The sequence below is a fragment of the Prionailurus viverrinus genome, chromosome B2, assembly GCF_022837055.1.
Source record: "Prionailurus viverrinus isolate Anna chromosome B2, UM_Priviv_1.0, whole genome shotgun sequence".
NCBI lineage: Eukaryota > Metazoa > Chordata > Mammalia > Carnivora > Felidae > Prionailurus > Prionailurus viverrinus.
Window position 1 is genome coordinate 12,124,946 of NC_062565.1, and position 18,580 is coordinate 12,143,525.

At 42.8% G+C, this 18,580-nt stretch overlaps 1 non-coding gene across 1 annotated transcript; it reads left to right on the forward strand.

Annotated features, from left to right (window-relative positions):
- Nucleotides 1-2,637: 2,637 nt before the first annotated feature.
- LOC125166896 (U6 spliceosomal RNA) lies at nucleotides 2,638-2,741 on the forward strand. Its single transcript, XR_007152603.1, has one exon. It is a non-coding gene; the product is annotated as a U6 spliceosomal RNA (small nuclear RNA).
- The last annotated feature ends 15,839 nt before the right edge of the window (nucleotides 2,742-18,580 follow it).

The window sequence follows — 18,580 nt, forward strand, 5'->3', positions numbered from 1 at the left end:
AAGTATTTCTCAGAATGCTTTCAGACCTTTCTTATGACTACTTTTACCTGTATCTGATGTGCGACTTCTTCTCTGGACGTGGCGAACACAGGTACCCGCTACCTTTGCACGTGCAAACGGGGTCACTGGACACCTACCCATTCTTTCCGTGCCAACGATTTATGCCAAATTAAATCTTCTTTTGGGTAATTGTTTTCCTTATGTCTTACTGTGTTGCTGCATTTTTTTTTTTTTTTTGCAATTTGTATTGTATTTTCTTCTGTAAGACATTTGGATTCTTGTGGAAGTGTTGTGTATGTAAATAATGGAAACAACACCCACACCATTACTTAGCTACTGTGGGTGCTGCCACACTTTTTTCTTCCTGTTTTCTTCCTTTCTTTTTTAAATCACCGTAAGAATAGTTCTTTGGAATGAAGATGATGCAACAGTCTTAAAGAGACAGTCGGCGCTCTCTGGTATTCATTAACGGAGAGTAGCATTTATTGAGAAACTGTCCTCTATAACTGATAGCCAGCACGACTGGTTCGAACTGCATGGCATTCTAAATCTGCGATGGCTTAAAATGCAGCGGCAGGTCGGGGGTGGGGGGGCTGTGTGGCTCAGTCGCCTGAGCATCTGACTTCGGCTCAGGTCATGATCTGGCGGTTTGTGAGTTCGAGCCCCGCGTCGGGCTCTGTGCTGACAGCTCAGAGCCCGGAACCTGCTTGGGATTCTGTGTCTCCCCCTCTCTCTGCCCCTCCCCTGCTCATGCTCTGTCTCTCTCTGTCTCTCAATAATAAATAAACGTTGAAACACAGCAGCAGGTGTGACACACATTGTATAATGTTCCGCCATAAATTGAGCATGGCAGGAGGTATACAACTCTCAAAGTGAAATGGTTACATGGTAACCAGACAAATGATTGAGCTTCTATATGGGTTGGCCTGTTTCTATAAAATAAGTCAGGCAGCAAAGAAGATTTTTTTTCTCCGCTCTGGAGAAAGGACCGTGAGTGCAAGTTACACAAAAGCGCTGAGCACAGTTGTACTCAGTAGTCTTCTAGGACTTTCAGAATATCTGTTACCTAACAGGCTCCAAGGGCACTGTTTGAACTATCAAGGCGCACTTGGAAGCAGGTCCGTGGAGCCCTGGTCGTAAATGCTAAGAGAGAGAAGGGACTGAAGCCTGCTTCCCTTGGTCTCTGCTGGCCTCCTTGGGTGCAGGACAGGCTGTGACCACATCGGCACAGACCGTGGGAAGGAGGAAGAAGCCAGGATCCAGTGGGGGGACAGGGTCCAGAGCCTGTCTTCAGAAGCTGGCCCGTCCCCAGGAGGCAGCGAGGCAGGCCGGTGAGCGGCGGTCAAAGGGCACGACTAGCTTAGATTGGGCCAGGCTATTTGGATATCTGAGTGAGTCCTCTCTGCCAGCAGAACACAGTTCTGGAAGAAGTCCAGGTGACGATCCTCAAAATCAGGCACGGTTCCAGGTGATTGGTCCGGTCGCAGCAGGCCCCCCCGCCAGAAACTGAGAAGAGAGTAGGAAATCACATCCTGCTTCTGAAGAGAAGGGGAAGAGAGCAAGGGTTTGGCAGAGCAGAGGAAGCAGGGGTCCAGGGCAAGCATCCAACCGCTGCACAGAGCTAAAATGCCTAGCAGAGAAACTGAGGCCGACTCAGGTCACAAGGCTTTGGCCAAAATGATCAAAGAACTCTGAGACTCCCGAGTCGACACCAGGAACCAGATTTCCAGGTCTCTAGGCAACCAAAGCCATTCCGTCTATTAATAGGTCTCAGGCTGATGACACTGATCAGGACTGGCTCTGACTGCTTGGGGGCGACTAAGAGCTTCTGGAGCTTGAACGTGCAGAAGAATTACCTGGGATCTTGTTAAAATGCAAATTCTGATTGGATAGGTGCGATTGGGGCCAATAGTCTGAATTTCTAACAAGAGCCCAAGTGATGCTGCTGATTTGCTAGAGCAGCAAAACTGAGAGTCCAAACTTGCTGTGAATTCGCTTCCCTCCCCGCCACCGCTCCCAGCCATGACACCTGCGAGAGCAACACGTCCCTCTTCCCCCACCCTCCTCATTGTCAAGTCTGACCATCTTCTTTTCCTGGCTTTCCTTCCCCCCCACCCCCCATCCTCCCAACTCCTTTGTCCTAGTGCATTTCTTTTTTTTTTTTTTAATTTTTAAATTATTTATTGATTTATTTTAATGTTTTTATTTTTGAGAAAGAGAGAGACAGAATGAGAGCGAGGGAGGGGCAGAGAGAGAGGGAGACACAGAATCCTAAGTAGGCTCCAGGCTCTGAGCTGTCAGACGTGGGGCTCGAATGTATGAACCACGAGATCACGGCCCGAGCCAAAGTCCAACGCTTAACCGACTGAGCCCCCCGGGCACCCTTGTCCGGCTGCATTTCTTCTGTCGAGACCACCAACGGAAAAAGAGCTTTTGTTCAGAAAATAGACCACGGTAACAAAAGCCAAAATCATTGTTCCCATTGTCAACACACAACTAAATGCTTGTATGTTTGATAAACACAATCAATCCAGATTAATGTCTTTTTGAGTCACCGTTTCCAATAGAGAGTAAAGAGCATGTGACCTCTTCCCTTTCCCCCCTGATATCCTCAGGCAGTGAAGAAGTGTCTTCTGAGTGCTCACTTCAACAGCACATATACTAAAATTGGAATGATAGAGAGATTATCACGAACCCTGCGCAAAGATCACATGCAAATTCCTGAAGCGTGCCATATTTTTAAGAAGACATTAAAACAGACCCAACTTAAGGAGAACTGTACCATGTTTATGAAAGAAAGAAAGCGATGGAGTAAAAAAATTTAAAAAAATTTAATTCTACTCCAATTAATCCATAAACATAATGCCAATCCAACAGAAATCTCAATTGATTTTTAATACAACCTAATTCTAAAATTTCAGTAACAAAGCAAATGGCCAAGAATAACTAGGAAAATTTTGGAGCTAAAGAATACAGTGTGGGAAAAAGGAGGAAAAAAAAAAGACTAGGGTGTGGGAGGGGAGTTTTCACTCTACAAGAGCTTAGGACTTAATACGTAGTCAGTTATTAAAATGGCATAACAATAGTTATAGCTCTGTTTAACGTGATCATAAGTGATTTCAATTTTATTGTGCTCTTTTGATTTCCTACACCAAATATGTACTCGTTTCGTGATTAAAAAATAAGCCAAAACAAACAAAAAACCAAAAAACATTTAATGCTTTGAAAAAAGGGAAATATCTACTAAAAGCTTTTAAAAAATCAGAATGGCCTCACATATTTATTTTCTATCCTTATTCCCTAAAAATAGATCTGTATATAGTCTCCACTGGATAGTTTCCACTTCCAGCAAAAGGGGTCACTATTTCCTGGCTTACACTGGAAACTAATCATATAATATAGGGCTGGTTATTTAAGCTCTCTCAGTGTTTCAACCTACCAAATGGTGAGAGTAATAGATTCCCAGCTCACCTTGGAGGATTTGTTGTTAGAATCGTACAAGATAGGGGCGCCTGGGTGGCTCAGTGGGTTAAGCATCCCGCTTCGGCTCAGGTCATAATCTCCTGGTTCGCGGGCTTGAGCCCCAAGACAGGCTCTGTGCTGACAGCTCAAATCCTGAAGCCTGCTTCAGATTCTGTGTCTCCCTCACTCTCTGCTCCTTCCTTGCTCTCTTTCTGTCTCTCCCAAAAATAAATAAACATTAAAAAAAATTTTTTTTTAAGGAATTGTACAAGATAGTAAGTGAACGTGCTTAACCAAGTATCGAAACCTATACACGTGCATACCGCTCTTTGGTCAGTGTTTGAAACGGAGCAGTTACAGATTTTAGAACTTCGTACCGACCCATGTTAGCGTGGCTGGATTACTGAAGCCACTTGTGCTCAACAGGTAAAGAGAGCATGCCTCCTTTATATCACCGCTGCACTCCCCGTGGCCCATCTCCTTACACACTGTTTCCCATGTATTCCATGACTACACTTACTGAGCGCAAATAGGCACCAGGGCCAGAGTCATGACGGTGAAAGAGACACTGTCCTTGTGCTCATGAGGCTTACAGATAAGCAGAGGATCTGTGGACAAGGAAAGAGGAAATTTCAGGGGCGCCTGGGTGGCGCAGTCAGTTGGGCGTCCGACCTCAGCCAGGTCACTATCTCGCAGTCCGGGGAGTTCGAGCCCCGCGTCGGGCTCTGGGCTGATGGCTCAGAGCCTGGAGTCTGTTTCCGATTCTGTGTCTCCCTCTCTCTCTGCCCCTCCCCCATTCACGCTCTGTCTCTCTCTGTCCCCAAAATAAATAAACGTTGAAAAAAAAATTTTTTTTTAAAAAGAGGAAATTTCAACATAGGGCGACAAATGCTGGGATGTGGTGAGTCCAGAGTGCCGTGAGCTCTCGTGGGGCCACTACCCAGGTTCGGATGGTCACAGAGTGGTTCTTTAGCCACGTAACAGGTAAAATAATGAAAAAGGTGAAGAATGGTGGAGGGGACTGGAGATGGGGGGGGGGGGGAGGGAAACACGTTCCAGGCACAGGGTAGAGCCCTTGAACTGCCCCCAGAGGGCGAGGAAAAGCAACAGAACTACTTTGGCCTTAAAACAAAACACATCCTAGATCATTTTGAAAATCTGCTTCCTAATGCTGCCTAGGCCAGGCTCAGCATGGGCTCAGCATGACATGTTTTGTGGTAAGTTGTAGGATGACCCCTCCTCTGCCTCAAGCCTCCAGACCACTCCCCTGCTGGCCTTTAACCCCCACCCCCCCCCTCCACTGCCTGGCCTTTCCTTTTGAAAAGATCGCACTCTGAAGAGGTGGAAAGAGGCTTTTCTCTTTTGAAGCAGCAGCATTATTAACAGAGAAGGAAAAGTCTCCCATGAGCTACAGCAAAATCCTGCAGATTGGTTTATGAATCAATGTAGCTTAGGCTAAAGCAACCTAATTTCCTGAAAGCCACTCTGTGGCTTTAGGCTTCCAAAGGGGCATAGAGCTTGTATGATATTTACTCTTAGTTAAAATTAAGTGGAAATGGCCAAAAACAAAACAAAACAAAAAAACAACCCTGAAAAGGAATTCTTCTGGGAGGTCATATCATTAAAAAAAAAAAATAAGGCCTATAAAGAAATACGGGAAAAAACGCATATATTGGATTAAAGACGGTTTGGCATTATACACATTAAAATGTTAAATTATTAACTATCTCAGAGTAATTGGGTTTCATGTGACTTTTATATCTTTTTTTTATTGTGAAATATAACACACATTTGGGAAAGTGCATGATATATAAAAGTTTAATTTAGGGGCGCCTGGGTGGCTCGGTCGGTTAAGTGTCCGACTTCGGCTCAGGTCACGATCTCGCGGTTCGTGAGTTCGAGCCCCGCATCGGGCTCTGTGCTGGCAGCTCAGAGCCTGGAGCTGCTTCGGATTCTGCGTCTCCCTCTCTCTCTGCCCCTTCCCCTCTCATGCTCTCTCTCTCTCTGTCTCTCACAAATGAAGAAACATTAAAAAAATTTTTTAAAAAGTTTAATTTAATACATTCTTGTAAAGTGAACGCTCACATGACTGCTACTCAGGTTAAGAAATAGAACATAGCCCAGAAGCCCTCTCTCCATCGCTTCCCAATCTCAACCCGCCCTCTTCCCAAGAGGCCACTGTTGCCCTTAGGTTTATGATAATCTCTTTTTTTGTGTGTCTTTTTTTTAGTTTCACCACCTAGGTATATATCACTCAATACTATAAATACTGTAAAATTAACTGTATCTTTTAATGTTTTTTTGAACTTTAGATACATGGGAGAACATATATATACATATATATGTATATATATATATGTGTATATATATATGTGTATATATATATATGTGTATATATATATGTGTGTATATATATATATATATATATATATATATCAACACTGTTTCAACTTGTGGAATGTACTGACTATATATATATATATTTTTTTATTTTTTTTATTATTATTATTATTTTTTTTTTGCCTCTGGCTTCTATCTCTTAACCTTAAGTTTCTCAATTTTATCCATGCTTCTGACAGTACTGTGGTGAACCCATCTTCAATGCTATTTGGTATTCCAAGGTTAGATGTACACATTGTATTTGTTCACTCTACTGTTGACGGGCAGTCTGGCTTGTTTTCAGTTTGGGGCTGTTAGGAATAGGGAGTTGCTATTCTTCAGGTATCCACGTGCCCGTGTTACTATTGGGTATACATCCATGGGTGGGAATCTGGGTCACCAGATATGCATATCGCTAACTTTCATAGATAACGCCGAACAGTTATCCAAGAACAGCAGCAGCAATCAACCTTCCCGGTAGCAGTGTGTGAGAGATCCTCCTGCCCTGCACTCAAGTTTTATGTAATTTTTTCCTTTAGCTTATCTGAATTTTCTCTTTTTCTCTATAATAAATATCTATATGTGTTTAATTAGCAAAATGGCTTAATTAGGCAAAATGCTATTCTAATATCTCTTAAACTTGGGCTTCCCAATGAGGGTGTTATTTTTCTAACGTGATAAGATTTGTGTGTGTTCTTTTTATCTTCTCAACGTTTTTATTTTAGTTTTGAGAGAGAGACAGAGTGCAAACGGGGGAGGGACAGAGGGAGAGGGAGACACAGAATCTGAAGCAGGCTCCAGGCTGAGCCGTCAGCACAGAGCCTGGTGTGGGGCTCGAACTCATGGAGTGTGAGATCATGACCTGAGCTACAGTCAGACGCTTAATGACTGAGCCACCCAGGCGGCCCTCAGTTCTGTGTGTTTTTGACCATCGTGCGAATGGAACAATCCAGTATACATTATTTTGTGTCTAGCCTCTTTTTTCCCCCCCCATCATTGTGAAATTCATCCATGCCGCTATGTGTAAGCGTAACTTTGTTCATTTTCTTCCTTTCTCATCACAAGGAAGAGATACTGACCTAAAGGATCTGATCTTTCAACACTTTCAACTTGTGGAATGTACTGACCAATGCCACGCATGGGTTAGAACACTTTAGGGCCGTTTGTATTTTTGTTGTTTCCACAAACAAAGATTATAGAAAGGTTATAGGTTAGAAAGATTATATGGAGGGTGAGTGTGATACCTGTAGAGCTATGCTGATCTCTGTAATAATGACTCCACTCGGAATCGTCTCTCAGTGATAATGCACGTGTTCTCTCCCTTCTTGCCCACCGAAAATGCAAAACTGCATCACATCCCCAGGCTCCACACTTTTATGTAAAATAGAGCTGTCACAGGATTTTACTGAAAAGTTGATTTATTTCCGAGGATCATGAGAGTCCAAGGATGAAACTGGCATGTGGCCACAGGGAGAGCCCTTGACCTAAAAGCAGGGACAACTTCAAAGCTGTGTTGGTACATAATGGAACACGGCACTTTTAGCATGAATCATAGCCTCAAAACTTTCTAGGGGAAAAAAAAATTCCTAAAACTGTCCTCCAAAAGGAAAGGTGAAATCAACAGTTTATATTTTTTTACTCTTTCAAAGAAGCAATGCTAAACCCTTCTATAAAAGCAATTGCTTAAATCCAGCTTCCAGGACCCCACTTTCTTCCTTTCTTTTTTCCTTACTTTCTCTCTTCCTTCCTTCCCTCCTTCCCTCCTTCCTTCCTTCCTTCCTTCCTTCTTTCCTTTCTTTTCTTTTCCTTTCCTTTCTTCTTTTCTTTCTTTCTTTCTTTCTTTCTTTCTTTCTTTCTTTCTTTCTTCTTCCAGAGCAAAGTGTCAGCTGAGCTTGAACTCTTAGAGTGGGATCTGATATGAATCTATGTTTTCAAGATAGCCAGACAGGCTCTCTGATAGTAGCTCTCTGAAAGGCTGTGTGTGAATGCGTAGTAAATGTGATTTTTCTTCTTCTTTTTTTTTCTTCAGGCCTTGAGATGTAATTATTACAGCTTCAAATGTCCCTAGTGCTATTAGCTAGATAATCAAATTTGGATCACAGGAATGAAACCACCTAGCGTGTGCTTTCATTACTGCTCTCCTCAAAATAATTCACTGAAGGGGTGCCTGGGTGGCTCGGTCGGTTAAGCGTCCGACTTCGGCTCAGGTCACGATCTCACGTTCCGTGAGTTCGAGCCCCGCGTCGAGCTCTGTGCTGACAGCTCAGAGCCTGGAGCCTGCTTCAGATTCTGTGTCTCCCTCTCTCTCTGCTCCTCCCCTGTTCACGCTCTGTCTCTCTCTGTCTCAAAAATAAATAAACGTTAAAAAAATAATAATAATTCACTGAAGATAATTCTGCACTCCCCCACCCACAAATATGTCAGTAGACCATGGACATAGCCAGCAAATTTAGCAAGAAAGCTCTAAATGGTCAAACTGATTCTCAAAACAAAGAATGCCATGTTTGAACACAACAGGTAAAACATTTTTCCATCACAAAAGTCGAACAAAACATTGCTGAAATCAGGTGCAAAAAATGACATATCAAGAATGCTGAGTAGAACTGCAAAATTTAGGAGACCTCATTGCCAACCCCGATAATGACGAGCTTACTGATTAACTTTCTAAAAGAACAGGGGAGGATAACATTTCTTCAATAGTTGATTGAGAATTACGTTTTTAGTAGTGAACTACGTAGGTACCCATTGGTAAAAATACCTATGAGCGTATAAGTCATTTTTAATAAGAATACGGTTAATCTTGTAGAAACTTAAACTATTTGAAATCAAGATTTCATCAAATTGAACAGTGCCAACATGCTTTTTTGTGCTTGCCTTCACGAAGGAGATTAAAAAAAAAAAAACCCTTTCCTACTCTTGCCCCCACCCCTACTTCCCATTGCTTTCTCCGGTTGAGGCTATGAGAGAAATTCTTAGACCGGGAAGGCACTGGGTAGAAAGTTATTGTTCTCTTTTGCCAATGCTTTTTAATCCCTATCAACCAATCTCCCCTGCTATTTCATAAAAAGAGGATCCCGGCTGTGCCAAATCATGTGACGGCTATATAATCTCAACACAATCCACGGGGGTTTAAGGACAGAAATTAACAAATATATTTCAGCTTGAAACCTTACCCAGAAAGAGTATCAACTCGTTTCCCAAACATAAACAGACCAGGGATTCCATCGTCTTGCTTTATAAGGACCCACGAGTGAGGATTACCATGAGAAAGGTTTTCTAGAATTGGATTTTGCTTGTCACAGAAACGTCCACCTTCTGTGGCTGCTCAATAGAACGAGCATTGAACTGAGAAATAAATGTCTCAGGTCCCAGTACTGCATTTGCCACCAACTAGTTGCGTAATCTTTGCCAATTTCCTGCAATTCTTTGGCCCAGATTCCTGTCTATAAAACGAAAAAATTGAACTAGATTCTGTAAGTATCCTTCCAGCTCTAATAATATGGTATTGTATAAGGTGTATTTCTAGACTATGATTAAGTAATAGAACACTCTTTCCACATTATTCTACATCCAGTTGGGCTCATCAACACTTTCTCTTTCTTGCGGATGCACTGAGAGACGGTGCTGGGATTGGAAACCTAACTCAGTCCTGGTACCCACTCTCCGGTCCCTTCTCAGATGCAGAGTCAACTGAATATGTTCAGCATCTGATCTCCTTACGTTCGTCTTAGAGCAATCCGTTATCCTAACGGGTCCTTCTTCAGGCATTGGAAGTCCCCTGATGTTCTATGGGCACATTATAATATCAACGTGAAGAGTTTGAGAAAGGCTAGGTGTGGAACTCTGGGCTGCCATATATGTTTGTGTGGCTCCCTGGAGGACTTGGGATCCCTAAGTAAATGGATCTCACTCCTTTCAACCTTTGAGAGTTAGCATAGGGCTAATGTCAACTCTAAGCATTGTAACTAGAGCTCAGAGGACAATTTGAAACGGTAAGTTTTAAAGCGTTAGCCCTGAGACCTGACACGCGAGAGGATTTTCCCGCACACTGAACCACAGCGGATGCCCCGTGCGGAGCTGCAAACGGGGAGCAAATCCACTCAATCCCTACTCAGAGCCCTTCCTGTTTTGTCAGCCAGCATGGTTTCCTAAATCTCAAATTACAGCAGAACTGTTCTGCAATTCCATGCCTAGCTATTTCGGGAGCCTAACACAGCAGGACAAATGTGCACAAGTCCACACAGTATGACAGAAGAATTAAAAATGTATTTACCATCTGTTGGTAGTTTCCTTGTGGGGCTTTTTTTCTTTTCCTCTACTGCAGCCACAAATAGGGTCTTCCTTCCTTCCATGCTCAGAGAGCAGAGTTCTCTCTTCACATGTTTGGAAAGGCAAGGCTTTTTTTTTTTTTTTTTCTTCTCTTCTTTCAAATTCCCCCAGAGTGTTGAACTCTGGGACTATTTCAGGGTCTAGAGCATTTCTTTTCCTTCATATAGAAAATGGAATGAGTCTGGGAAGAGTTCATAGTGTTTCACACCTTTTATTTTATTTTATTTTATTTTATTTTATTTATTTATTTTTTTTTATGGCCAGGTCACTTTCAGATCTGACCCTTGAGTTCTGGGCATGAGCTAGAAAGCTCTGAGGTAGAACACGTAAAGTCAAACATGGGCTCACTGAAAGGAAGCTAAGTCCTTACATTAAGCTTGGGAAGTCATGGTGGTCCTTTACAATCTATTAATCCTGATCATGACAGGATGTGCCGGATGGGAACCAACATTTCTAATAGGACCTAGGAATGTGACCATGGACTTCAGTGAGATCCATTTGCGGCCATGTGGTAGCATAGGTAAACATCGTAAGCTGGAGTATCGTTTTGTTAGTTGGGAAACTAGCTAGCTTCGATCCGAAGCCATTTGGTTAATGTAGGAACGCTCAATTCTTAATAAAAATCACTAGCTTTAATTTCTGAGGTATACATATTATTCGCTCAAAAATAAAATCTAATAAATAGAGATTGGGGAGCGCCTGGGTGGCTCAGTCGGTTAAGCCTCCGACTCTTGCTTTTGGCTCAGGTCATGACCTCACAGTTCCGTGGGTTCAAGCCCCACATTGGGCTCTGCACTGACAGTGTGGAGTCTGCTTGGGATTCTTTCTCCCTCTCTCTCTGCCTTTCTCTCTCGCTCTCTGTCTCTCTCTCTCAAAATAAATAAACTACAAAAATAAATAGATTGGTATTAAAAGTGTGGTCTTAGTCAAAATATTGCAATGAGGTATTATGACTCTAACCGTTCTATTTCACTCAGGTAATGATTTGTTAAAAATTCTCAGGCTGCATAGGTGGGCAACTTCACCTTGAAACTGGTGCTAGGTGACCTTGGACCTTGGGCAGGTCCCTTAAACTTCAAGCCTCAGTTTAATCACCTACAAAATGGGAATCATGGGGCGCCTGGGTGGCTCAGTCGGTTGAGCGTCCGACTTCGGTTCAGGTCATGATCTCACGGCTTGTGAGTTCAAGCCCCACGTCGGGCTCTGTGCTGACAGCTCAGAGTCTGGAGCCTGCTTCGGATTCTGGGTCTCTCTCTCTCTCTCTCTACCCCTCGCCCGTTCATGCTCTGTCTCTCTCACTCTCAAAAATAAACGTTTAAAAAAAAATTTAAAAACAAAAAGCAAAAAAACCAAAATGGGAAGCATGATCTTTACCTGATGGGATTAGATGAGATGACATTTACAAAGCTCTTACCATGTTTCCCAGCATAGACTAAGAACTTGATAAATGGTCATTTTTATTATGATTATTAGAAACCGTAGCTATGCTACTATTTTTCTCAAAATAGTTTCTCAAAACTTGCTGTCAGGTTCATACGTTCTCTTCAGTTCTGTTTTTGAATTTTTTTATTTTTTGAATTTCTTCATGAATCCAAGCCTGATTTTGAAATTCAGCTCATTCTGACTCGGCTTTATGGGCTATATCAGATATAATTAAGTCAAAGATCAAGTAAATAGAATATGTACCGTAGCTTGGCATTTGTTTTGGGTTAGCTTCTAATGACATAATTGCTTTTGTTGGGCCTTATAGGGCTTTGTACGTAGTAGGTCTTGAAAAATATTGCTTCATTAATTCACTTAACAGCTGATACATCTTTGATGAACATCTATGGTGTGCCAGGCACTGTTCTGGGCATGTGGGTTTTATCAGTGAATAAGACAGACAAAAATCCCTGATCTCCTGACAGTGAACAAAAATAAAAAATTAAAAAAAAAAGAAAATGACACAGACTGTTTTAAGGTAATGCTTTTATGGGATAATAGAGGAGGCAAAATGGACCAGGAAAGTCAGAGGGTATAATTTTAAGTCGGGTGGGTCACATTAGGCTTCTCCGGACCCTTGTGTTTTTCTTTAAAAAAATTTTTTTTTCAACGTTTATTTATTTTTGGGACAGAGAGAGACAGAGCATGAACGGGGGAGGGGCAGAGAGAGAGGGAGACACAGAATCGGAAGCAGGCTCCAGGCTCTGAGCCATCAGCCCAGAGCCCGACGCGGGGGTCGAACTCACGGACCGCGAGATCGTGACCTGGCTGAAGTTGGACGCTCAACCGACTGCGCCACCCAGGCGCCCCAACTTTGTGTTTTTCTTTAAGAGAAAAGCACTGAAGAAGGTGAAGAAGTAAGCCATGTGGAGCTTCACGGAAAAGCATCTCAAGCAGAGGGACCAGCAAGCTGAAAGGCCCCGAGGCAGGAGAGTGCCTGGCTTACTTGAGGACCAGTGAAGACGACAATGAGGGTGGAGCCCTGGGAGCAAGGAGAGAGTGATAGGATACAGGATCTGAAAGATTGAGGGCGTCCTGATTGTGTGGGGCATCGTGGGGGAGGACTTTGGCTGCAAGAGGAGTAGAGTAGAGCCACTGGACGCTTCTGGGCCGCATCGTGGCATCACGTGGCGCAATCAGCTATGGTGCAGGCTGGTAATGGCAGAAGCAGAGAGACAACTTAGTGCAATAATTCTGATGAAGTTTGGTGGTGTTTTAGCTTGAAGGGTAGCAGTCCGAGTGGTGAGAAATGATGAGATTCTGGATATATTTTGAAGGTAGAGCCAGTTGGATTTGGGGGCAGATTAGAAGCGGGGTATGAAAGAAAGACGGGACTCAAGATGCTTTTTGACCCCAACAGGCGGAAGGATGGAGTTGACCATTTACTGAGGTTTGGATGCAAGAACTGTAGCCTACACCGCGTGGCGACTCTGAGAATAGATAACTCCAGATTCTGGGCTTATGCTTCGGGCCTCCTATCTGCTGGGGAAAACTGCTTGAAATACATGAGCTTTCAGTCTTTCTTTGAAAAGATGAGAATCAGAAAGACTGAGGTTTTCATAAGTGCTTTTATAACACTCCAATGAACAATCAAAAAAAAAAAAGCAAGTAACAGTGTTTTGGTCATATTTACTTAAAGCCAATTAACTAATTATTTAATTAATGTGAATTAACAATTAATTTGGTTTTTTAAACTTCTCCTCACCCTACTCCACACACAGGAATACACTTTTTTTTTTTTTTGAGAGAGATGGAGACAGAGAGAGCAGGAGGGGCAGAGAGAGAGGGAGGGAGAGAGAATCTCAAGCAGGTTCTGCACTGTCAGCACAGAGCCTGGTGTGGGGCTCCTTCCCAGGAATGGTGAGATCATGATCTGAGCCACAATCAAGAGTCGGACGCTTAACAGACTGAAATAACCCTTCTGTAGCAGGAAGCTGTTGGTACATTCTGGAACCTGGCAGAGCGAGGTAAGGAAGCCCGTGGAAGACTTTTGAGCAGAGGCCCACTGGGGAGCACACTGTGCTGCCTCAGACCTCCGGGGACCTCTGTGCCTGGGGCCAAGAGCCAGCCTTCTCTGCGATGATGGGCAGGTCGTTCTGGAACTCTCCTGACAACTCTCCTATCCCATTGGACCCTCTGTTTATTGGTACAGTCATGAGCAAAAGACCAACGATACATCCAGAACTGATTACCTGTATCTACACAAGAAAGAGATATGACCACAGAGATAAATAAAGAGAAGAAAAAGAACACAACAAACCTGGAATCATGGATCTCAGAAAGGGGGTGTCTTAGTTTCCTGTGGGTGCTGTAACCAATGACTACACATTGGGTGGCATGAAACAAGAGAAATTGATTCTCTCATAGTTCTGGAAGCTCGATGTCCAAAGTCAAGGTGTCTGCAGGGCGATGCTCCCCCTGGGGCTCTAGGGAAGGGTCCTTCCTTGTCTCTTCTAGCTTCTGGTGCTTGCTGGCAATTCTTGCCTTTCCTTGGCTGATGGCAGTCTAACACCAGTCTCCACCTCTGTCTTTGCTTGGCCTTCTTCTCTGTGTCTACTCTGTGTGTCCGTGTTTCTCCTACTCTTATGAGGACAGCAGTCTTACTGGATTTAGGGATCACCCTAACCCAGCAAGACCTCATTTAAACGAATTACATCCGTGACCCCATTGGCAAATAAAGCCACATTCACAGATACTGGGGTGAGGACTTCAGTACATCTTTTTGGGGGGATCTAATCCAACCTGCAACAGAAGGCAATGGGAGCTCACATAAAGAACTGACCCGCGGGGAGATGTCACCTTAGTGGAGGAATGAACAAAAAGAAAACAGTCGCATGCTGAAAATTATAAGCAGAGGTCAGATGGGTTTGGGAGTAACAGGAAGTGTTCGGATAAGAGACGCTCTCACTTTCCATCTGTGCATATGGCCCTGGTGGGGGTTTTTTTTTGTTGTTTTTTTTTCTCTGTCAGGGTTTTAAAAAAATATTGTATAAATAAAAAGAATAAGAAAATAGCACTTCTCTGACTCACACATTGGGCAGAACACAGACTCTTGTGATCATCAGGAAAGACTTCACAGAAGTGTTGATGCTTGGGCAGGATCTCAGAGTATGTGGATAAATCACCATGCAAAGAAGGGGTGCAGGGAGGAGAGAGGGCCTCCCATGCAGACATAAAGCACACGCAAAAGCACAATGTGATTTCAGTGTTCCTCTCTTTACCTCCGTAAGCAGGGTGAAAAGCCTTTAAAGGCAAGGCTGAGAGTGTCTACTTAATCTGCATTACTCAGAAACAGTGTTACAAAAATGAAGGGGTAAAATGCTTCTGGTTTTAATAAATGCACAAATACACACCCGATAACCTGGAAGAACACTAGGAGAATATAGAGGGAGGAGTCAATGATCGGGCACATTTGCCAAAACACAAATATGGAAACCCCACCCCTCAGCCAGATCTGGAGAAATCAAAGGGCTGAATGTGGTATAAATTCCTCTGCCCTGATTGCATAAGGAGATCTGCCAACATTTTTTTCTCTGATATATTCCTTTCTGCAGAAAGGGCTGAACCGGGTTCTTAAAAACCTGATCATGAACTGAGATAGGCAATTCTGAATCACCACCATGATCTAGGAAATTTAACTCCTCGCTGATCTTCCCAGATAAGCACCCAAGCTCCTTGCTTCTGACATCTGCATGGGGATCTGGCTGGGATTCTGTCATAGAGCGACTCCCCTTTTTTGGCATAAGAATGCACAGGATGCCAGGAAAGTTCACACGGGGTCACCTAAGTCTCTTTAAATGCATGATGATTCATGGCTGGGGGTGGGGGAGAGAGGACAGTGAGGGGGAAGGAAGTGCTGAGCAGGGAGGCGGAGCGCCGTAATTATGAAATTGACTGCAGAAAACGCTAGCTCTGGGAGTGATGGGATCACGTGTTCTTACTATTGGTATTGAGGCTACAACTTTTAAGCCAGGGGCTGGGGGGAAGGGCCGCGAAACAGATCAGGTCACCTGCTTGGCGTTCAGGAGAGAAGCATCAGATGCCTGGCATGTTTATTAGAACTACAATGTATTAATTTCTCTTTCTCTCTGACAGAGAAGAAAGGCTCTCTGATGACAGTACAGTTAGCAGAATAAAAATCTGGCTGTAGTGGGATGAGGGAACAATTTGTCTTCTTGTACTTGATTTACTCGCACTCTGGCTGACAGGGCCTTCCATTCTGTGCATTCGTTTCGTACTTAAAAAGGGATTGTTTGTAATTTACAGTTGAAGGTTGAGTGCTATTATTCTGCCCTGTCAGGAAGCCTCTGTGGCAGTAGTTTTCCTTCTATGTCTGTGCCACAGACACCAAGCAAATCTGCGTCTTCAGGCTCCAGTCTTGAGAGCGCCCCGAAATCTGCCAACAGACTTGCAGAGAGGGCCTGGCAGAAAAGGGTTCTGCAGACAGCAGACAGCCCTCGGCGAAATCCCCCGCGCTGGCAGGCCAGTTTCCCCCGCGAACTCTGGTTATTTGTGTCAAAAAGCAAAGTTTGCCAAAGCAGTCTTCTCTAACCCTGCCTTTCTGCAAGGGGGTGAACTTGGTAAGACCCTCATAAAAGAATTTTCTTAAACTCGGACCCTCATTTGGGTCCATTTCCCGTTGCCCGTATTGACTCAAAAATAGAGCGAGAGAACTTAATAGCTAGTGTATTTTGATGTCGTGACGTTGGAATAACAGAGAGCTTCCATAACAATTTGATGTTTGTTTTTTTTAGCCTGTTGCCCATGATCTTATTTTGAAGGCATTCTAACTAAGCTTAACATGTACAACCCATCAACTGGCACTACCTTAAATTCAAACAGTGGCGGTTTGGGGCTTTGATTTTAATTTGGAAAATGTATTTCTTTTGAGGAAACAAGATGCCAAGTGGTTAATGAAATGCTTTTAATAGATTTCCAAGTGCTCCCAGCCAACAGCAAACAAAGTTCAACTCACTCATTGCAAGTCTTAAAATGTTCGTTTTCTTTTCATATTACAAGAGCTGTGTTCTTTCGATGCTTAAAGACCATAAATTCTGATTTTTCGTAGGTCACCGCATTACATTCAATCTTGGTCAGAGTTACAGTGATGAAAATTTATCTAGGTCTTGCTTGCAAAAATAAATAATAGTGGCTAAAAATCATCTCATTTCCTTTTGACACACTCTATTGTGCTGAATGTATTAGAAAGTGGTTTTTTTTTTTTTTTATGAAATAGATTTCCTTTTGGTGGCCTTGATTTTTTTTTTCAAGTTAAGCAACAATTATATAATTGTCATTATCAATACCCCTCTGTCACTAGAAGGTATCAACCCCGTTTAGCGAAACCATCTAGCCTCCACAGCAAAACCAGCTATAACTCTAGAATCCTTGTATTTTCTAAAACAGAGCATAAGCTTCTCCCACGGTGGCAAAGTAATTGAGATCCTCCCAGAAAAGACCAAAGACCTAGTCACAGGTGAGCCTAACAAATTTTGGTCTTGCAGGCCCATACTAGGTCGGTCTACCAGTGAGATCACGGCTTGCTCTCAGGGGTCATTTTAACCAGGGATAAGATCCGTGTGTTATATAATATAGTGCAAGGGAGACACCTCTGGAAGGTAGAAAATAATTATTGACTACACTACTACCGAGAGTCATGCCGGAATCCTAATGTCTCCAATTGTGGGTTCTTAGAACTAATTCCTGTACCTCTGTAGTCCTATTATCTCTTACTCGTGCTGTCCATTTGGAAATACAATAGGCACTCCATCCCCATTTATAATTTCAAATTTTATGGTAACTACATTACAAAGAAAAAAAGAAACATGTAAAATTAATTATAACGCTGTATTTTATTTAATCTAATATATACAGAATATTTTCATTCCAACATTTAATCAACACGTAAGTATTGAGGTGTATATATGCGTGTGCATGCATGTATATGCATGTGTATGTGCACGTACATACTAAGGCTTTTAAACCCAAGGTATATTTCATACTTACAACATATCTCGATTTGAACTATTCAAGTCCTGAATAGCCACACTGGATAGTGGCTACAATTTGGAGGGCGGACCCGTACTGGGGCATTTGTTTTTATTTCTAATTGGAGACAGAATCTTATTTAAAATTGCCTAATGTGTGTACTGGTAAGTTACAAACTGCTGGCAGATGTGTAATACAGAGGGCTTAATTTCCCTCTTGACTATTGGTGATGTCATCTGCATTGCCCCAAACCAGTCCTGCTACAGTTTGGTGGAAAGTCAAAAAAGATGATTCAGGACCTTTCAGAGTCTCTGCTATGCACAGAGCCCAGTGACTTTAGTTTGGGTGTGGTGAGCTGACCTCAGAGTCTATTGTGTGAGCAGTTTTCACTTTTGTTTTTAGTTTATTTTACTTTTCCGGTCGCCCCAGCTTTTTGTTTCAGAGTGCAATCTAAGGAAGGCGTATTCGTTCTGCAAGTATACTCTGATTTGCTCAGATTTTAAAATGACACATGTAGGATCACACCCTCCCTATAATAGCATGGTCAAAGGTCTGTCAGTGTTTCCATTAAAAAGTCAAACTTTCCAGGATTTATTACATAGCCATAACAAATGGCTCCAGGCAGAAACTTGGCAAATCCTTATTTAACGTAGGAGGAGAGGCTTTTTAACAATTTTTGAAAAGGAAAAAAATAAATGTTTACCATTTGTATTTACTCATGTGAGTTTTTGACAGGAAAGACATTCGGATAAAATGCACATCGTATCTTTGTTTATACAAATTTGAAATATTAATATTAGCTTGTAAGTCAGATTTTGCTGAAGAGTTATGCAAACTGCCCTCCCCCTTTGCCAAATTTTTAAGACTTTAGTATTTGATTCTCACATTTGTAAGTCTGACGAGTATAATGATGTGGGGAGGTGGTGGACCAGTTGACTCT